Source organism: Xenopus tropicalis, chromosome 2 (genome assembly GCF_000004195.4).
Source record: "Xenopus tropicalis strain Nigerian chromosome 2, UCB_Xtro_10.0, whole genome shotgun sequence".
Taxonomy (NCBI): Eukaryota; Metazoa; Chordata; class Amphibia; order Anura; family Pipidae; genus Xenopus; species Xenopus tropicalis.
This window is the reverse complement of record NC_030678.2, coordinates 28,914,129-28,929,377: the sequence shown is the minus strand read 5'-3', so window position 1 is coordinate 28,929,377 and position 15,249 is coordinate 28,914,129. Positions and strand designations below refer to the sequence as shown.

Genomic DNA, 15,249 nt, shown 5'->3' with positions numbered 1-15,249 from the left:
CCAGGAAGAAGGCTGATGCCAGTGTAGGGGCTGATACTTGGCCGGTGTTTTTCTGAAGGCCAAGATCAGCCCCCCTATGGGCATTGGCCTTAATTTCTGGCCAAGCAGGCGGTGCCTAACAAATTACCACACCAAAGTGAATCTGGATTGGATATACTTATAAAATATCTTTTTCTATTGTGACCCTATAAATTTTTTTTCTTACCTGACAGATGTTATCAGCCTGGATTTCGGGAGTCTCCTGATTGAAAAAAAGGTAAGAAAAACATTGCTCATTGTAATATTTCGGTTTTAAAGAAACTGATATACAGTCTTGCATAAAATATCAGGTGATTTTTATTTGCCCAACACAGTGGTACTTATTTACTTATATAGGGTCAATGCCGCATGTGATGACACATCAAAAAGCATTTAGGATGATAGGGTCGGATTCTCAGCCTGTGTTTATCCACAGCCGAGAATCTAGCATGTGTGGCAGTAGCTTATGAGTTAAAATTTATGAGTGTATGGAATCGTAGCAACCAATTTATAAACGCTAGAAGACTGGTAAGAAACAGATGCTGACTGGTTAACTGAGGCTAACTTGCTCAAATGCAGTTGCCCATACCAAACTATGTTAGTAAATAATTTTCACTGTTGGGTAAATAATATTATTATTCTTTATTGATATATATGCATGACCCTTGTTGCTCCAATACAAACTGAGCCCTTTTAAACACATTGGGACCCCCTGCAAAATATTTGCCCCATACCTCACAGGTGTTTGATTGAGGGACTCCGGGCTCATCCAAAGATTCCTGGATAAGTTCTTCCTCCTTGTTAAGTCAGAAAGAAAGATTTTTTTAAAATAATTTCATGGCTCCAATAAAAACGGAGCCCTTTTAAATACATTGCCTGACGCAATGGTTCTGTATGCAGACCAGAAAGAAGGCTGATGCCTTAATTTCTGGCCAAGTAGGCGGTGCCTAACAAATGGACCCCCCCAAAGCCAATCTGGATTTTATATTCTATCAAAATTTATTTTTCTATTGTGACCCTAATATTTTTTCTTACCTGACAGATGTTATGATCAGGGATTTTGGGAGTCTCCTAATTGATAAAAGGTAAGAAAAATATATTGCACATTGTAATATTTCTGTTTTAAAGAATCTGATATACAGTCTTGTATAAAATATAGGGTGATTTTTATTTGCCCGACACAGTGGTACTTATTTACTTATATAGGGGAAATGCCGGATGTGGTGACACATCAAAAAGCATTTAGGAACATAGGGTCGGATTCTCAGCCTGTGTTTATCCACAACCGAGAATCTAGCACGTGTGGCAGTAGCCTATGAGTTAAAATGTATGATTGTATGGAATCGTAGCAACCAATTTATAAATGCTAGAAGACTGGTAAGAAACAGATGCTGACTGGTTAACTGAGGCTAACTTGCTCAAATGCAGTTGCCCATACCAAACTATGTTAGTAAATAATTTTCACTGTTGAGTAAATAATATTATTATTTTTTATAGAATAGAAAGAGTGCCGCACACACAGGGACTTGATACAAAAGAAAAAGTGGTTTTATTGAAGAAATTCCAACGTTTCGAGCACAATCTGTGCTCTTCCTCAGGGACAAACAAAATTCTTTATAGATATATCTGCATGACCCTTGTAGCTCCAATACAAACTGAGCCCTTTTAAACACATTGGGACCCCTGCAAAATGTTTGGCCCATACCTCGCAGGTGTCAAATTGAGGGACTCCGGGCTCATCCAAAGATTCTTGAATAAGTTCTTCCTCCTGGTTAAGTCAGGAAGAAAGATTTTTAAAAATAATTTCATGGCTCCAATATAAATGGAGCCCTTTTAAATACATTGCCTGACGCAATGGTTCTGTATGAAGACCAGGAAGAAGGCTGATGCCAGTGTAGGGGCTGATTCGTGGCCGGTGTTTTTCTGAAGGCCAAGATCAGCCCCCCTCCCATGTGGCATTAGTTTAAATTTATGGCCAAGTAGGCGGTGCCAAAAAATTGCCACCCCAAAGTGAAACTCTAATTTAATATTGTCTTAAAATATCTTTTTCTATTGTGACCCTATTATTTTGTCTTACCTGACAGATGTTAATATCAGGGAAATCTGGAGTCTCCTGATTAAAAAAAGGTAAGAAAAGATGTTGCAAGTTGTAATATTTTTTAAAGAAGCTGATATACAGCCTTGCATTCATAAAATATAGGGTGATTTTAATTTGCCCCCTCTCATCCCTCTCTTATGCTTACATGGCAGTTGTTCATAGCCGGCTCCATCGTCTGCTCTGGCTCCTCCTCCTAAGACATAGAAAGTTATCTAATCAACTTACTATAACTCTGTAGTTTAGTATCTTAAATGTACCTTGTACAATACAAATTCCCTAAACTTCTGAAAACCAAACCTACTTACCTGACAGTTGTTGTTGCCAGGGGTTTCTGTTGGTTCCTGGTTAATAGATAAAAGTCAAGTTATCAAATCAACTCAGCATTTTATAAAGGTAAAATAAGTCATATGTTATATTAAGGGACTGGTGTTTTATTATTGAATTATTTGATACTCACTTGGCAAACAGGGTTGTCAGATCCAACAGATGGTTCCTGGTTAAGAGAGAAAAATTGATCAGAGCCATGGATATCTACTAAATTGGGGCGGTGGGGGCAGTGCTATAACTGTTGTATGCACAGATCCATATGTGGATCAAAATAACATTTATATCGCATATTATACGGGTATGGGTTTATTGGCTATAGTTAGCTGTTTGCAAACGGTCATATTAAATGGTAAATTCTGTTAAAGGCAACACAACATATAGGAAGAAGCTAATAACATAAGGAATCTGTGATACCATCTCCTTAACTGCTTACCAGGCAGATCCACTGGTTGGGCTCTTCCAAGGGCTCCTCCTGGTTGAGTGAAAAAAGTTGACGTTACTTTATGGAATTGAAGGCCCATTAGCCAACGCAAGTTATCAATATTTTTTTTTTATACCTGTAGGGCACATTCCTCCAGCCATCAGGTGCTTATGCAATATGACAATGTTTTGGAACAGTCAGTAGACTGTACCTAGTAGCCAATCAGATATGTCTCTACTGCCTAGTTTTTAATATTAATACAATGCTTAGTTTATAATTTAGTCAATGGGGTCTGCCAGTCAGTTATTACATTATTAGTGAAGTATCCATTATCTTATTTTCTGCTTACCTGGTAGTGGCAGGGGCTGGTGTTTGTTCTCACCTGCACTATCAGTTCTTCCTCCTGGTTAAGTCAGAAAGAAAGATTTTTTTAAAATAAATTCATGGCTCCGATAAAAACAGAGCCCTTTTAAATACTTTGCCTGAAGCAATGGTTCTGGGTGCAGACCAGGAAGAAGGCTGATGCCTTAACTTCTAGTCAAGTAGGCGGTGCCTAACAAATGGACCCCCCCCCAAAGCCAATCTGGATTTTATATTCTATCAGAATATCTTTTTCTATTGTGACCCTAATATTTTTTCTTACCTGACAGATGTTATGATCAGGGCTTTCGGGAGTCTCCTAATTGATAAAAGGTAAGAAAAAGATATTGCACATTGTAATATTTCTGTTTTAAAGAATCTGATATACAGTCTTGCATAAAATATAGGGTTATTTTTATTTGCCTGACACAGTGGTACTTATTTACTTATATAGGGGAAATGCCGGATGTGGTGACACATCAAAAAGCATTTAGGAACATAGGGTCGGATTCTCAGCCTGTGTTTATCCACAACCGAGAATCTAGCATGTGTGGCAGTAGCCTATGAGTTAAAATGTATGAGTGTATGGAATCGTAGCAACCAATTTATAAACGCTAGAAGACTGGAAAGAAACAGATGCTGACTGGTTAACTGAGGCTAACTTGCTCAAATGCAGTTGCCCATACCAAACTATGTTAGTAAATAATTTTCACTGTTTGGTAAATAATAATATTATTCTTTACAGATATATATGCATGACCCTTGTAGCTCCAATACAAACTGAGCCCTTTTAAACACATTGGGACCCCTGCAAAATGTTTGGCCCATACCTCACAGGTGTCAAATTGAGGGACTCCTCTCTCATCCAAAGATTCTTGGAGAAGTTCTTCCTCCTAGTTAAGTCAGACAGAAAGATTTTTAAAATGGTTCTGGGTGCAGACCAAGAAGAAGGCTGATGCCAGTGTAGGGGCTGATTCGTGGCCGGTGTTTTTCTGAAGGCCAAGATCAGCCCCCCTCCCATGTTGCATTAGTCTAAATTTATGGCCAAGTAGGCGGTGCATAACAAATTGCCACCCCAAAGCGAAACTCTAATTTAATATTCTCTTAAAATATCTTTATCTATTGTGACCCTAATATTTTCTCTTACCTGACAGGTGTTATTATCAGGGCTTTCGGGAGTCTCCTAATTGATAAAAGGTAAGAAAAAGATATTGCACATTGTAATATTTCTGTTTTAAAGAATCAGATATACAATCTTGCATAAAATATAGGGTGATTTTTATTTGCCCAACACAGTGGTACTTATTTACTTATATAGGGGTAATGCCGGGTGTGGTGACACATCAAAAAGCATTTAGGAACATAGGGTCGGATTCTCAGCCTTTGTTTATCCACAGCCGAGAATCTAGCACGTGTGGCAGTAGCCTATGAGTTAAAATGTATGAGTGTATGGAATCGTAGCAACCAATTTATAAACGCTAGAAGACTGGTAAGAAACAGATGCTGACTGGTTTACTGAGGCTAACTTGCTCAAATGCAGTTGCCCATACCAAACTATGTTAGTAAATAATTTTCACTGTTGGGTAAATAATAATATTATTCTTTACAGATATATATGCATGAACCTTGTTGCTCCAATATAAACTGAGCCCTTTTAAACACATTGGGACCCCTGCAAAATGTTTGGCCCATACCTCGCAGGTGTTAAATTGAGGGACTCCTTGCTCATCCAAAGATTCTTGGATCAGTTCTTCCTCCTTGTTAAGTCAGAAAGAAAGATTTTTAAAAATAATTTCATGGCTCCCATAAAAACTGAGCCCTTTTAAATACATTGCCTGACGCAATGGTTCTGGGTGCAGACCAGGAAGAAGGCTGATTCCAGTGTAGGGGCTGATTCGTGGCCGGTGTTTTTCTGAAGGCCAAGATCAGCCCCCCTATGGGCATTGGCCTTAATTTCTGGCCAAGCAGGCGGTGCCTAACAAATTACCACCCCAAAGTTAATCTGGATTGGATATACTCATAAGATATCATTTTATATTGTGACCCTAACATTTTTTTATTACCTGACAGATGTTATCAGCCTGGATTTCGGGAGTCTCCTGATCGAAAAAAGGTAAGAAAAACATATTGCTCATTGTAATATTTCTGTTTTAAAGAAACTGATATACAGTCTTGCATAAAATATCAGGTGATTTTTATTTGCCCGACACAGTTGTACTTATTTACTTATATAGGGTCAATGCCGGATGTGATAACACATCAAAAAGCATTTAGGAACATAGGGTCGGATTCTCAGCCTGTGTCTATCCACAGCCGAGAATCTAGCATGTGTGGCAGTAGCTTATGAGTTAAAATGTATGAGTGTATGCAATCGTAGCAACCAATTTATAAATGCTAGAAGACTGGTAAGAAACAGATGCTGACTGGTTAACTGAGGCTAACTTACTCAAATGCAGTTGCCCATACCAAACTATGTTAGTAAATAATTTTCACTGTTGGGTAAATAATAATATTATTCTTTCAGATATATATGCATGACTCTTGTAGCTCTAATACAAACTGAGCCGTTTTAAACACATTGGGACCCCCCTGCAATATGTTTGGCCCATACCTCACAGGTGTTTGATTGAGGGACTCCGGGCTCATCCAAAGATTCTTGGATCAGTTCTTCCTCCTGGTTAAGTCAGATAGAAAGATTTTTTTTAAATAATTTCATGGCTCCAATAAAAACTGAGCCCTTTTAAATACATTGCCTGACGCAATGGTTCTGTATGCAGACCAGAAAGAAGGCTGATGCCTTAATTTCTGGCCAAGTAGGCGGTGCCTAACAGATGGACCCCCCAAAGCCAATCTGGATTTTATATTCTATCAAAATATCTTTTTCTATTGTGACCCTAATATTTTTTCTTACCTGACAGATGTTATGATCAGGGCTTTCGGGAGTCTCCTAATTGATAAAAGGTAAGAAAAAGATATTGCACATTGTAATATTTCTGTTGTAAAGAATCTGATATACAGTCTTGTATAAAATATAGGGTGATTTTTATTTGCCCGACACAGTGGTACTTATTTACTTATATAGGGGAAATGCCGGATCTGGTGACACATCAAAAAGCATTTAGGAACATAGGGTCGGATTCTCAGCCTGTGTTTATCCACAACCGAGTATCTAGCACGTGTGGCTGTAGCCTATGAGTTAAAATGTATGATTGTATGGAATCGTAGCAACCAATTTATAAACGCTAGAAGACTGGTAAGAAACAGATGCTGACTGGTTAACTGAGGCTAACTTGCTCAAATGCAGTTGCCCATACCAAACTATGTTAGTAAATAATTTTCACTGTTGAGTAAATAATAATATTATTCTTTACAGATATATATGCATGACCCTTGCAGCTCCAATACAAACTGAGCCCTTTTAAACACATTGGGACCCCTGCAAAATGTTTGGCCCATACCTCGCAGGTGTCAAATTGAGGGACTCCTTGCTCATCCAAAGATTCTTGGATCAGTTCTTCCTCCTTGTTAAGTCAGAAAGAAAGATTTTTAAAAATAATTTCATGGCTCCAATAAAAACTGAGCCCTTTTAAAGGAGAAGGAAAGGCTAAGTCACTTGGGGGTGCCAAAATGTTAGGCACCCCCAAGTGACTTAGAGCGCCTACCTTGTACCCCGGGCTTGTGCCCCTGTACGGAGGGAACAGCACCAGCCCGGGGCACCTGTAGACACCGCTTCCTCCTTCCTTTGCGCGCTGCCGGCGAAATCCGCCGGCCGGCGCATGCGCAGTAGAGTGAAAAGCCGACTTTAATGTTTAAGTTCGGCTTTTCACTCTACTGCGCATGCGCGCGCAAGCGAGGAGGAAGGAGGAAGCGCCGGCAGCTACCCCGGGCTGGTGCTGTTCCCTCCGTACAGGGGCACCAGCCCGGGGTACAAGGTAGGCGTTCTAAGTCACTTGGGGGTGCCTAACATTTTGGCACCCCCAAGTGACTTAGCCTTTCCTTCTCCTTTAAATACATTGCCTGACGCAATGGTTCTGGGTGCAGACCAGGAAGAAGGCTGATTCCAGTGTAGGGGCTGATTCGTGGCCGGTGTTTTTCTGAAGGCCAAGATCAGCCCCCCTATGGGCATTGGCCTTAATTTCTGGCCAAGCAGGCGGTGCCTAACAAATTACCACCCCAAAGTGAATCTGGATTGGATATACTCATAAAATATCATTTTATATTGTGACCCTAACATTTTTTTATTACCTGACAGATGTTATCAGCCTTGATTTCGGGAGTCTCCTGATCGAAAAAAGGTAAGAAAAACATATTGCTCATTGTAATATTTCTGTTTTAAAGAAACTGATATACAGTCTTGCATAAAATATCAGGTGATTTTTATTTGCCCGACACAGTTGTACTTATTTACTTATATAGGGTCAATGCCGGATGTGATAACACATCAAAAAGCATTTAGGAACATAGGGTCGGATTCTCAGCCTGTGTTTATCCACAGCCGAGAATCTAGCATGTGTGGCAGTAGCTTATGAGTTAAAATGTATGAGTGTATGCAATCATAGCAACCAATTTATAAATGCTAGAAGACTGGTAAGAAACAGATGCTGACTGGTTAACTGAGGCTAACTTGCTCAAATTTTGCTCAGATTTTTTTTAAATAATTTCATGGCTCCAATAAAAACTGAGCCCTTTTAAATACATTGCCTGACGCAATGGTTCTGTATGCAGACCAGAAAGAAGGCTGATGCCTTAATTTCTGGCCAAGTAGGCGGTGCCTAACAAATGGACCCCCCCAAAGCCAATCTGGATTTTATATTCTATCAAAATATCTTTTTCTATTGTGACCCTAATATTTTTTCTTACCTGACAGATGTTATGATCAGGGCTTTCGGGAGTCTCCTAATTGATAAAAGGTAAGAAAAAGATATTGCACATTGTAATATTTCTGTTGTAAAGAATCTGATATACAGTCTTGTATAAAATATAGGGTGATTTTTATTTGCCCGACACAGTGGTACTTATTTACTTATATAGGGGAAATGCCGGATGTGGTGACACATCAAAAAGCATTTAGGAACATAGGGTCGGATTCTCAGCCTGTGTTTACCCACAACCGAGAATCTAGCACGTGTGGCAGTAGCCTATGAGTTAAAATGTATGATTGTATGGAATCGTAGCAACCAATTTATAAACGCTAGAAGACTGGTAAGAAACAGATGCTGACTGGTTAACTGAGGCTAACTTGCTCAAATGCAGTTGCCCATACCAAACTATGTTAGTAAATAATTTTCACTGTTGAGTAAATAATAATATTATTCTTTACAGATATATATGCATGACCCTTGTAGCTCCAATACAAACTGAGCCCTTTTAAACACATTGGGACCCCTGCAAAATGTTTGGCCCATACCTCGCAGGTGTCAAATTGAGGGACTCCTTGCTCATCCAAAGATTCTTGGATAAGTTCTTCTTCCTGGTTAAGTCAGAAAGAAAGATTTTTAAAATAGTTCTGTGTGCAGACCAGGAAGAAGGCTGATGCCAGTGTAGGGGCTGATTCATGGCCGGTGTTTTTCTGAAGGCCAAGATCAGCCCCCCTCCAATGTTGCATTAGTCTAAATTTATGGCCAAGTAGGCGGTGCCTAAAAAATTGCCATCCCAAAGTGAAACTCTAATTTAATATTCTCTTAAAATATCTTTTTCTATTGTGACCCTATTTTTTTGTCTTACCTGACAGATGTTAATATCAGGGAAATCTTGAGTCTCCTGATTAAAAAAAGGTAAGAAAAGATGTTGCAAGTTGTAATATTTTTTAAAGAAGCTGATATACAGCCTTGCATTCATAAAATATAGGGTGATTTTTATTTGCCCCCTCTCATCCCTCTCTTATGCTTACATGGCAGTTGTTTATAGCCGGCTCCATCGTCTGCTCTGGCTCCTCCTCCTAAGACATAGAAAGTTATCTAATCAACTTACTATAACTCTGTAGTTTAGTATCTTAAATGTACCTTCTACAATACAAATTCCCTAAACTTCTGAAAACCAAAACTAATTACCTGGCAGTTGTTGTTGCCAGGGGTTTCTGTTGGTTCCTGGTTAATAGATAAAAGTCAAGTTATCAAATCAACTCAGCATTTTATAAAGGTAAAATAGGTCATATGTTATATTAAGGGACTGGTGTTTTATTATTGAATTATTTGAGACTCACTTGGCAAACAGGGTTGCCAGATCCAACAGATGGTTCCTGGTTAAGAGAGAAAAATTGATCAGAGCCATGGATATCTACTAAATTGGGGCGGTGGGGGCAGTGCTATAACTGTTGTATGCACAGATCCATATGTGGATCAAAATAACATTTATATCGCAAGTTATACGGGTATGGGTTTATTGGCTATAGTTAGCTGTTTGCAAAGAGTCATATTAAATGGTAAATTCTGTTAAAGGCAACACAACATATAGGAAGAAGCTAATAACATAAGGAATCTGTGATACCATCTCCTTAACTGCTTACCAGGCAGATCCACTGGTTGGGCTCCTCCAAGGGCCCCTCCTGGTTGAGTGAAAAAAGTTGACGTTACTTTATGAAATTGAAGGCCCATTAGCCAACGCAAGTTATCAATATTTTTTTTTTTATACCTGTAGGGCACATTCCTCCAGCCATCAGGTGCTTATACAATATGACAATGTTTTGGAACAGTCAGTAGACTGTACCTAGTAGCCAATCAGATATGTCTCTACTGCCTAGTTTTTAATATTAATACACTGCTTAGTTTATAATTAAGTCAATGGGGTCTGCCAGTCAGTTATTACATTATTAGTGAAGTATCCATTATCTTTTTTTCTGCTTACCTGGTAGTGGCAGGGGCTGGTGTTTGTTCTCGCCTGCACTATCAGTTCTTCCTCCTGGTTAAGTCAGAAAGAAAGATTTTTTTAAAATAAATTCATGGCTCCGATAAAAACAGAGCCCTTTTAAATACTTTGCCTGACGCAATGGTTCTGGGTGCAGACCAGGAAGAAGGCTGATGCCTTAATTTCTAGTCAAGTAGGCGGTGCCTAACAAATGGACCCCCCCCAAAGCCAATCTGGATTTTATATTCTATCAGAATATCTTATTCTATTGTGAGCCTAATATTTTTTCTTACCTGACAGTTGTTATGATCAGGGTTTTAAAGAATCTGATATACAGTCTTGCATAAAATATAGGGTGATTTTTATTTGCCTGACACAGTGGTACTTATTTACTTATATAGGGGAAATGCCGGATGTGGTGACACATCAAAAAGCATTTAGGAACATAGGGTCGGATTCTCAGCCTGTGTTTATCCACTGCCGAGAATCTAGCACGTGTGGCAGTAGCCTATGAGTTAAAATGTATGAGTGTATGGAATCGTAGCAACCAATTTATAAACGCTAGAAGACTGGTAAGAAACAGATGCTGACTGGTTAACTGAGGCTAACTTGCTCAAGTGCAGTTGCCCATACCAAACTATGTTAGTAAATAATTTTCACTGTTGGGTAAATAATAATATTATTCTTTACAGATATATATGCATGACCCTTGTAGCTCCAATACAAACTGAGCCCTTTTAAACACATTGGGACCCCTGCAAAATGTTTGGCCCATACCTCACAGGTGTTTGATTGAGGGACTCCTCGCTCATCCAAAGATTCTTGGATCAGTTCTTCCTGCTGGTTAAGTCAGAAAGAAAGATTTTTAAAAATAATTTCATGGCTCCAATAAAAACTGAGCCCTTTTAAATACATTGCCTGACGCAATGGTTCTGGGTGCAGACCAGGAAGCAGGCTGATGCCAGTGTAGGGGCTGATTCGTGGCCGGTGTTTTTCTGAAGGCCAAGATCAGCCCCCCCATGGGCATTGGCCTTAATTTCTGGCCAAGCAGGCGGTGCCTAACAAATTACCACCCCAAAGTGAATCTGGATTGGATATACTCATAAAATATCATTTTATATTGTGACCCTATCATTTTTTTTCTTACCTGACAGATGTTTTCAGCCTGGATTTCGGGAGTCTCCTTATCGAAAAAAGGTAAGAAAAACATATTGCTCATTGTAATATTTCTGTTTTAAAGAAACTGATATACAGTCTTGCATAAAATATCAGGTGATTTTTATTTGCCCGACACAGTGGTACTTATTTACTTATATAGGGTCAATGTCGGATGTGATAACACATCAAAAAGCATTTAGCAACATAGGGTCGGATTCTCAGCCTGTGTTTATCCACAGCCGAGAATCTAGCATGTGTGGCAGTAGCTTAAGAGTTAAAATGTATGAGTCTATGGAATCGTAACAACCAATTTATAAACGCTAGAAGACTGGTAAGAAACAGATGCTGACTGGTTAACTGAGGCTAACTTGCTCAAATGCAGTTGCTCATACCAAACTATGTTATTAAATAATTTTCACTGTTGGGTAAATAATAATATTATTATTTATAGATATATATGCATGACCCTTGTAGCTCCAATACAAACTGAGCCGTTTTAAACACATTGGGACCCCCCTGCAATATGTTTGGCCCATACCTCACAGGTGTTTGATTGAGGGACTCCTCGCTCATCCAAAGACTCTTGGATCAGTTCTTCCTCCTGGTTAAGTCAGAAAGAAAGATTTTTTAAAAATAATTTCATGGCTCCAATAAAAACTGAGCCCTTTTAAATACATTGCCTGATGCAATGGTTCTGTATGCAGACCAGAAAGAAGGCTGATGCCTTAATTTCTGGCCAAGTAGGCGGTGCCTAACAAATGGACACCCCCAAAGCCAATCTGGATTTTATATTCTAACAAAATATCTTTTTCTATTGTGACCCTAATATTTTTTCTTACCTGACAGTTGTTATGATCAGGGATTTCGGGAGTCTCCTAATTGATAAAAGGTAAGAAAAAGATATTGCACATTGTAATATTTCTGTTTTAAAGAATCTGATATACAGTCTTGCATAAAATATAGGGTGATTTTTATTTGCCTGACACAGTGGTACTTATTTACTTATATAGGGGAAATGCCGGATGTGGTGACACATCAAAAAGCATTTAGGAACATAGGGTCGGATTCTCAGCCTGTGTTTATCTATAGCCGAGAATCTAGCACGTGTGGCAGTAGCCTATGAGTTAAAATGTTTGAGTGTATGGAATGACCCTTGTAGCTCCAATATAAACTGAGCCCTTTTAAACATATTGGGACCCCTGCAAAATGTTTGGCCCATACCTCGCAGGTGTCAAATTGAGGGACTCCTCTCTCATCCAAAGATTCTTGGATACGTTCTTCCTCCTGGTTTAGTCAGAAAGAAAGATTTTTAAAATGGTTCTGGGTGCAGACCAGGAAGAAGGCTGATGCCAGTGTAGGAGCTGATTCGTGGCCGGTGTTTTTCTGAAGGCCAAGATCAGCCCCCCTCCCATGTTGCATTAGTCTAAATTTATGGCCGAGTAGGCGGTGCCTAAAAAATTACCACCCCAAAGCGAAACTCTAATTTAATATTCTCTTAAAATATCTTTTTCTATTGTGACCCTATCATTTTGTCTTACCTGACAGATGTTATTATCAGGGAAATCTGGAGTCTCCTGATTAAAAAAAGGTAAGAAAAGATGTTGCAAGTTGTAATTTTTTTTAAAGAAGCTGATATACAGCCTTGCATTCATAAAATATAGGGTGATTTTTATTTGCCCCCTCTCATCCCTCTCTTATACTTACATGGCAGTTGTTTATAGCCGGCTCCATTGTCTGCGCTTGTTCCTCCTCCTAAGACATAGAAAGTTATCTAATCAACTTACTATAACTCTGTAGTTTAGTATCTTAAATGTACCTTGTACAATACAAATTCCCTAAACTTCTGAAAACCAAAACTACTTACCTGGCAGTTGTTGTTGCCAGGGGTTTCTGTTGGTTCCTGGTTAAGAGATAAAAGTCAAGTTATCAAATCAACTCAGCATTTTATAAAGGTAAAATAGGTCATATGTTATATTAAGGGACTGGTGTTTTATTATTGAATTATTTGAGACTCACTTGGCAAACAGGGTTGCCAGATCCAACAGATGGTTCCTGGTTAAGAGAGAAAAATTGATCAGAGCCATGGATATCTACTAAATTGGGGCGGTGGGGGCAGTGCTATAACTGTTGTATGCACAGATCCATATGTGGATCAAAATAACATTTATATCGCAAGTTATACGGGTATGGGTTTATTGGCTATAGTTAGCTGTTTGCAAAGAGTCATATTAAATGGTAAATTCTGTTAAAGGCAACACAACATATAGGAAGAAGCTAATAACATAAGGAATCTATGATACCATCTCCTTAACTGCTTACCAGGCAGATCAATTTGTTGGGCTCTTCCGTGGGCTCCTCCTGGTTGAGTGAAAAAGATTGACGTTACTTTATGGAACTGAAGGCCTATTAGCCAACGCAAGTTATCAATATTTTTCAATATTTTTTTTTTATACCTGTAGGGCACATTCCTCCAGCCGTTAGGTGCTTATGCAATATGACAATATTTTGGAACAGTCGGTAGACTGTACCTAGTAGCCAATCAGATATGTCTCTACTGCCTAGTTTTTAATATTAATACACTGCTTAGTTTATAATTTAGTCGATGGGGTCTGCCAGTCAGTTATTACATTATCAGTGAAGTACCCATTATCTGTAGTGACCCAGTTATACCTAAGTATCTAAACATCGGTTTTTAACAATAAAATCATTAAATCACTGTATTATATGGTTCATCTATATGGAGGTGGAAATGGATAATTCTGCAGCTTAAGTTTTAAAAGTGAGGAAAGTGACCAATGTTATCAATTAGTTGACACATGTTTACAAATGTTTATTATTCAAAGGAGAAATAATAGGGGAATGTGGCCAACTGGGAATACATTGACTTAATCCAGTTTGTTTAGTTTGGATTAATAAGAATTCAGTATGTATATAGTGCAACCTCATCAAGGTTATTGTGCTTAGAAATCTATAGGCAAGGAAATAACATTGCTTTGATAACGCAAATAGGTTGGAAAATGGTGTTTAGGAAATGATGTTGCTCAGTTCTCTGCTTACCACGACAGATACAGAGATGTTCCGATCTGTTCGATCTTGTTTCCTCTGTAATGAAGAAAAAAAGGTTTATCACATAAAATATGATATGCACAAATATAAAAACTATAATTTAATGGAGAAGGAAAGGCTACGTCACTTGGGGGTGCCAAAATGTTAGGCAACCCCAAGTGACTTTAATCGCTTACCTTTTACCCCAGGCTGGTGCCCCTGTTAGGAGAAAACTGCACCAGCCCGGCGTAGCTGCAGCGAGCGCTTCGTCCTTCCTTCTGTTGTCAAAATCCCTGGGCCGGCGCCTGCGCAGTAGAGTGAAAAGCCAACTTTTTTGTTGAAGTTCAGCTTTCCATTCTACTGCGCAAGCGCGCGAAGAAGGAAGAGGAGGCGCTCACAGCTACCCCGGGCCGGTGCGGTTTTCTCCTAACAGGGGCACCACCTGCGGTTAAAGGTAAGCGATTTAAGTCACTTGGGGGTGCTTAACACTTTGCACCCCCAAGTGACTTAGCCTTTCCTTCTCCTTTAATAAATGATATCATCCAAATGTCCCTTATTAATAGATAACATCTAAATATATAGATAGAAGTATGCTTTTAAAAGTTACAAACTTTATATCAGTTTTATTTTCAAATTTTCTGAAACCAAATCCAAACCCTATTGAAGAAATACCCAAAAGATATTATTGGAACAGTAATCTGTAGTGGGGGAGTCAGTGACATAACAATGGATTTGGTAGAAAAACAAGTAATCTTTGTTATGTCTAATACCGACAGGATGGGGGTATGTTTTCTAGGGGATGAATCAGTGGTGCCCAGGATGGGGTCAAGACGCAAAAGGGGGCAGAGTTACGACATTACAGCCCACACCAAGTGAACCTAGTAGTGTAGAGTAACGAGGCAAGTTGGGAGAGGGAATTGGGGGTAGATGGGGTGGATCAGAGGCGGATCGGGGGTTGGATGGGTCCGGAGAACTAATT

At 39.1% G+C, this 15,249-nt stretch overlaps 3 long non-coding RNA genes across 4 annotated transcripts; 1 reads left to right on the top strand and 2 right to left on the bottom strand.

Moving 5' to 3' along the window:
• Window positions 1–3,493: 3,493 nt before the first annotated feature.
• Window positions 3,494–8,116, top strand: LOC116408783. 2 transcript variants are annotated; one of them, XR_004221237.1, is made up of 6 exons: window positions 3,494–3,557; window positions 4,379–4,421; window positions 5,295–5,337; window positions 6,143–6,185; window positions 7,477–7,519; window positions 8,092–8,116. It is a non-coding gene; the product is annotated as an uncharacterized LOC116408783 (long non-coding RNA). The 2 variants fall into 2 exon arrangements; XR_004221238.1 differs by lacking the exons at window positions 6,143–6,185; window positions 8,092–8,116 and having other exon boundaries at window positions 7,477–7,500.
• A 2,732-nt stretch (window positions 8,117–10,848) lies between these two features.
• On the bottom strand, window positions 10,849–11,813 carry LOC116408788. Its single transcript, XR_004221245.1, has 3 exons — window positions 11,764–11,813; window positions 11,215–11,250; window positions 10,849–10,907 (listed from the first exon to the last, which is right to left on the bottom strand). It is a non-coding gene; the product is annotated as an uncharacterized LOC116408788 (long non-coding RNA).
• Window positions 11,814–12,445: 632 nt separating this feature from the next.
• Window positions 12,446–12,979, bottom strand: LOC116408787. Its single transcript, XR_004221244.1, has 3 exons — window positions 12,930–12,979; window positions 12,764–12,799; window positions 12,446–12,509 (listed from the first exon to the last, which is right to left on the bottom strand). It is a non-coding gene; the product is annotated as an uncharacterized LOC116408787 (long non-coding RNA).
• Window positions 12,980–15,249: the final 2,270 nt, after the last annotated feature.